Source organism: Sinocyclocheilus rhinocerous, unplaced genomic scaffold (genome assembly GCF_001515625.1).
Source record: "Sinocyclocheilus rhinocerous isolate Xijiao unplaced genomic scaffold, SAMN03320098_v1.1 scaffold182, whole genome shotgun sequence".
Lineage (NCBI taxonomy): Eukaryota > Metazoa > Chordata > Actinopteri > Cypriniformes > Cyprinidae > Sinocyclocheilus > Sinocyclocheilus rhinocerous.
In genome coordinates, this window is record NW_015655576.1 from 311,574 (window position 1) to 317,573 (window position 6,000).

General features: G+C 33.5%; 1 protein-coding gene across 2 annotated transcripts in view; it reads left to right on the forward strand.

Annotated features, from left to right (window-relative positions):
• The window catches only part of LOC107718563 (coronin-7-like), a 55,073-nt gene that overhangs the window by 30,882 nt on the left and 18,191 nt on the right, over positions 1–6,000 (forward strand). The gene's annotated exons all lie outside the window — the stretch shown is intronic.

Sequence of the window (6,000 nt, forward strand, 5' to 3'; positions counted from 1 at the left end):
GTCGGGTCGTCACCGCTGCGGAGAAACACATACCTGCGTGATTCGCCATAGACACAATCTTAGAGAAGTAGCTCCGGTTGGAATGTTCTTCCGCGGGATGTGTGCAGTTCTGTTTATTAACCGCTAGAGCGCCAACAGTTACATAGTGCTGCTTTAATGCTATGCATTTATTTTTACTTTTTATTTATGCATTTATTTATACTTATATTGTTTACATTTATTTACTTTGACTTTGTATTTATTTTTACATTTTATTTTTATTTGTTAATTTTAAATATTTTTACTTATTTAATTACTTATGTTGTTTATATTTATTTAACTCTTTGTATTTATGTATGGATTTATTTACTTATTTGCTTACTTGCACATTTTTATGTATTCATTTATTCTGTATTCTTTACTTGTTTGTTTGTTTGTTTGTTTATTTATTAAAAAATATAAACAAAACAAGTATAAGTAAAATATATTTGTTTTTACATAGGTATGTATGTATTTATTTATTTATTTGTACTTTTTATTTAATTACTTATTTTATGTTCATATTTATTTACCTATATGTATTTATTTATTAATTATTTATTTGTTTGTTTATACATTTTTATTTATTAATTTATTCTGTATTCTTTACCAGTTTGCTTATTTATTTAAAATATAAACATTAAATAAGTATAAGTAAAAAAATTTACTTAAAACATTTATTTAATTTTTGCTTTTTATTTAATTATAGATTTATTTATACTTATTTTGTGTTTACATTTATTCACTTTTGCTTCATTTTTAATTGACAAAATTTGTTTTGCTTATTTTCATTTATTAATTTATTTTTACTATTTGTTAATAATTGATACTTTTACTTATTTCTATTTATTTATTTATACATACTTTTTAATGTATTTTTTTTTATTCTATTTTCATTCATTCATTCATTCACTTACTTTTCTTGTGTCCTGTATCCATATAGTGTTGTATATGTATGTGTATATTGATTCTGTGGCAAAAGAATCAACCATATGGCCATCATCAGAGTGTATAACAGTATAATGGCATGAATCCATTGCTGGCGATATATTTCTGAGTAGTGATGCAGAGCTCATGATTTGCTCTTTAACATCTGTCATTGTTCATGCTGATGAACTGGACAGTTTTCATAAACGCCTCATACTCAACTGCCAGACAAATATGTGATAAGCGGTTAATCATTTTACCAGCGCTTTCTAACCACTGACTGTCTGTGCCGTCCAAATCACAGTCTCAGCCATAGTTACGCACAGCCATGTAAATATTGATTCTGGATCAGCCAGATGTTTTTCCCATCCCATCTTTTTGAAACGGCTCCCCTGGCTGAATGAGTACTGGAGCGACGTGAGCATCACCTGCCTGCTGTACTTCCTGTGAAGCGGCACATCTGCTCACAGCTGGCCTGTTTTCTTCCCTCACGCCACACTGGCTGCAGTCGTGTCTGTCATGCTTTGGCCCGTGTTGGTGTGTTTTGGGCTAATGTACGTTCAGAGCCTCTCAGGCCGCTGTGTTTCATGTATTAGTGTTGGCCGTCAGGTGCAGACCCGTGCTTCATATTCGTGTTCAATTATTTCCAGCAGTTTTTTTCTCGGAAGCGCATGTAACACATTGTGATCCTACATTTCCCAGATCTGTCTTGCGTAATTTTGGACGGCCGTGCAAAAAGTTTTTTTTTTTTTTTTTACGTTGGTAAACCAGCAGATTGGATAGATAGGTATTTAGATAAAGAGGTAGTTGGATAGACCAAAAGTATTTTTTATATATACAGTAGCTATTATAATATTTATTTATTAAATTAAACATTTTATATTTTTATATAACATTTTACATTCTAAAATAATATATGTTTATTTATTTATATAATATATTTAAACCATTAAAGCAATTTACATATATTCAGTTTTTCTTTATTTAAATATATGAATATAATATATTTACATTTTCATCATTATTCCTAATTGTATAAAAAAAACACTACACAGTGATTTACATGTTATGCATGATATACCATCTATAATAGATTATTTGTCAAAATAAATGATACATTTTGTAATATATTTTATAAAAAATGTATGTTTTAAAAGAATAAACATATTTAATATTTTACATATTTAATATAATATACAAAAAAACTAAATGTTTACTTTATTTTATATATTAAAACTGAAATCAGAATAAATCTGAATAAATCCGAATAAAGTGAAAAGTCATGCATTATTTTAAATATTATATAAATTTATTAAAAAAATGCACACACACACACACACACATAATTTAAGTCTGAATTAAAGAAAAGATGCATCACTGAGAACATGTTGAGCTAACTAGTAAGAGTGTTAGCTACCCTATAAGCAAGACTGTGGCGGTATCTGCATTCATTTATGAAATTATGCACATCCATTGTGCTTATTTATATTTTAATTATGCTTTCAGGTACCAAAAAGTAGCTGAAAATGAGTATTTTCTCTAATCTCGACTTCATTCCAATCCATTCTGCAGTGTTCCGCAGATTTTCCCGCCAGTCTGCAGATTTTGTCCGGGTGCGACTGTACGGGATTTAAGCGGTAGAACGTGAGTGAAGGAATCTCGAGAGCTCGGCTCTGTGAAGTCTGTGAGGTGTGTGTTTTTGGAGTCAGGATTGAGGTCTCGGCACATGTGCGTGTGTGTTTTTCAGTGCCGAGGCCTCATTAGCAGAGACGTTCCTCTTCTAGCTAATTATCCCAGCGCACACATGTGTCCGACACCTGGAGCCAAGATGGCAGGTTGCGCGGCGAAACTCTGGGAGGGAATCCAGCAGAGCCCTGGTGTGATCTCCTCATACCACGCCGCAGTTTGGGAGCAGCACATCCCGAGGACTCTCAATCATCCGCTGGGACCTGCAGATGACACCCTGAATCCCTAGGGAAACGGAGGAGAAGACTCGTGTGAACTCCAGCTCTTCCCAAGCCTCTCCTGAACTCAGAGGCGTTGGACAGTGAAGCGCTATGAGATTCCTTCACTCGCGGCCTGAATGTTTCGGAGTCTATCCGACTTGTGTGACTCAGAAGTAAATTCAGAGTAAATTAGACCCTTGTTTTGCTCTGCCAACAGATTCAACCGTATACCTTCATCACTGTGCTGAAAAGTATTCAAAGCATTCCTCTGTTACTGTAAACTCAAAGTGGAGATATAGACTGAAAAAAGAGAAAAAATCTATTTAAAATATTATATTTATTTATTTTTATTTTTTTATACTCATTTCTTTTTTTTATTTATATTTAGTTTTTTATTTATGAATTTATGCTTATTTTGTTTTTATCGACTTGTTCTTTTTATTTATTTATTCATGTGTTTATATTTCTTTCTACTCATTTCTGTATTTATTTTTATTTATATTTACAAATTTATATTGATTGCCTTACACTGTATGTTGGGACCCCCTTGAAAATGAAATATACATCTCAAGGGGTCTTAATAAACAAATTAAATATTAATTAATTCATCTTTTTACAGATTTTTTTCTTTTATACTTCATATGTACTATATTAATTAATTTATTCATGCTTATTTTATATATTTGTTTATATTTAGATTATTTTATGTATTTTTATATATATATATATATATTTATTTATTTTTATTTATTTATACTTATGAATGTATGTATGTATTTATTGATTTTGACTTACTTTTTTTTACTGACTTTTTAAATTATTAATTTCATTTAATTGCTTGCATAAGTGTAACTAAATTAATAAATAAAAAGTAAATATAAACAAATTAATAAATACAGACAAAATATTTATATTTATTTATGAATTTATTTATACTTGTGTATTTATTTACTTTCGATTGTATTTATTTATTTATACTGTTTATAACGTTTGCTGTGTTTTAGTATAATAGCAGAGATGTATTGCTCATTATCAGCTCTCGTGGCCTGATTGATCGGGACGCTGTTTGCAGTCTGTCCTCTGCGTACGCCCCTCTTCTGGGACTCAGTAGCAGAGTAAACTAGAGAGGCGAGCGGGAAAGCCGTTGGTCGTGGACTGGTGCGAGGAGGAGGTTCTGCTTGATCTTCGTAGCCTCATGTCGTTGAGCTAACGAGTCTTTTCCTCAGCGGTTTATTGGTGTGACGTGTTTTCACAGGCTGCTCACACTTATTACAGCCCATGTTGAGCTTTCAGCGGGACTTGAAAGTCTCGTGAAAAGTCAAGAAATGTTGTGCTTTCATTTATGCCGGGTTCTGACTACACAATGTTTTTGTCGGTCACAATAGTCACTGTGTCAGATTTCACGATTTTGACTCCTAAAATCTTGTTGTGGCGTGGACAAGAAACATGTCAGACTACACGTTGCTTCCCGACCATTCAACGTGTGCCGTCTTTAACGACGCGCGTGATGTCATTGAGAAGGCGGAACTAGCGACTGACTTCCGAAAACAAGAGTGTAAACATTGCTGAAGCGCTTCCGCTATAGTTCGCCAGCATTTTTCAGTTCCCTTCAGTGATACATTAATATAACCCCATAAATGTAATGCATTTTTGTACTTATTTTACTTTTTTTTTTTCGGGATCTACTGGGACAGTGATAAAGATCTACCAGTCGATCGCGATTGATGGGTTGGCGACCACTGTTTTAAGATACTATGTTTTCATAGATTTTTATCTTGAATATAAGTGTGTTTTTTATAATTAACCCAAGTGAAAAGATCCGTCAGAATACACTCATATTCAAAGTACAATCAGTGAAAACAAGTATCTTGTATTATCTTGTCTCCTCAAGTAAATTGATCTTGATTTTAAGATTTATTGATCAGTGGTTCTCAACCTTTTTGACTCGAAGGCCCCCACTGAGCAGTGTTGGTGGGTAACGCATTACAAGTAACGCAAGTTATGTAACTGGTAACGTAACACCATTGCTTTTAAATGTACAATGAAATATCTGGGTTACATTTTCAAATAAGTAACTCAAGTTACTTTGTTTTCCCATTTATACACATCTCTCCTGTCCTCATGTTGAGAGAAACTGGGAGTGAGGTGCAGAGGCCCTTCCTTCAGCCCGAGGCTTATTCATTTCACTTTTGTTGTGAAACGGCTTTTACATTTGACAAAAATATAACTTTGGGGTTAAAACAAATAAGCAAGCCCAGCCCAGGTGACAAAAAGTAACGCTAAAGTAATGTAATGCATTACGTTACATAAAAAGTAACTAAGTAACGCAATTAGTTACTTTTTCATGGAGTAACACAATATTATAATATATTAGTTTTAAAATGAACTTTCCCCAACACTGGTAGCCGGCCGTTTGTTTGAGCTCAGCCATCTTCTTACGGCCACACAAAGCACTACTGCAGATGAAACCAAGTCCAGTCCAGATACAGGCATGGTGTTCTGCTTTTCATGTTTTTAAAGATTTTTTTGTCTTTTAGTACTTCTAAGTAATTCATATACAGCTGAACAGATGCCTATGGTTTTATGGTTTGTTTGTAGTTTTGTTTGTTTAAAAGAGGAGTAAAAAGAGATGTGCTGGGATTCATTGACAAGATTACAACAGACCTCCAGCATCTCTAATCATTTGTGCTGAGAAACCGGTGATTCAGATTCAGTCTCACTTGAAGTTCAAGTCAAGAGCACTGTGACTGTCTGTCTGTCTGTGTGTGTGTGTGCACTGTGATTTGGCTGCTCATTTCTTGCACATGTGGATTTGAGTTTGCACATTGTGCTTTGAAGACTGAGCACTTTTAATGTGGCTGTGAGGAAATGAAAGCCAGTAGAGCGATCTGTAAACGCTGCTCAGGCCGGATTCATCTCCAGATTGCTGTTGTCCAGCCGCTTCATTTACAAAGCGTGCGAGATCAGATTAACGGATGACTTAGTGTTTGTTTCTCTTTGCATTTCACAGATTGGGTTGTGTGGTGTAGTCATTAGAGTTAACATGAAATCAAAACTGACCTTGTTTAAAACATAATCTTGGTGTTATTGTGCAAAAAAAAAAAAAAAA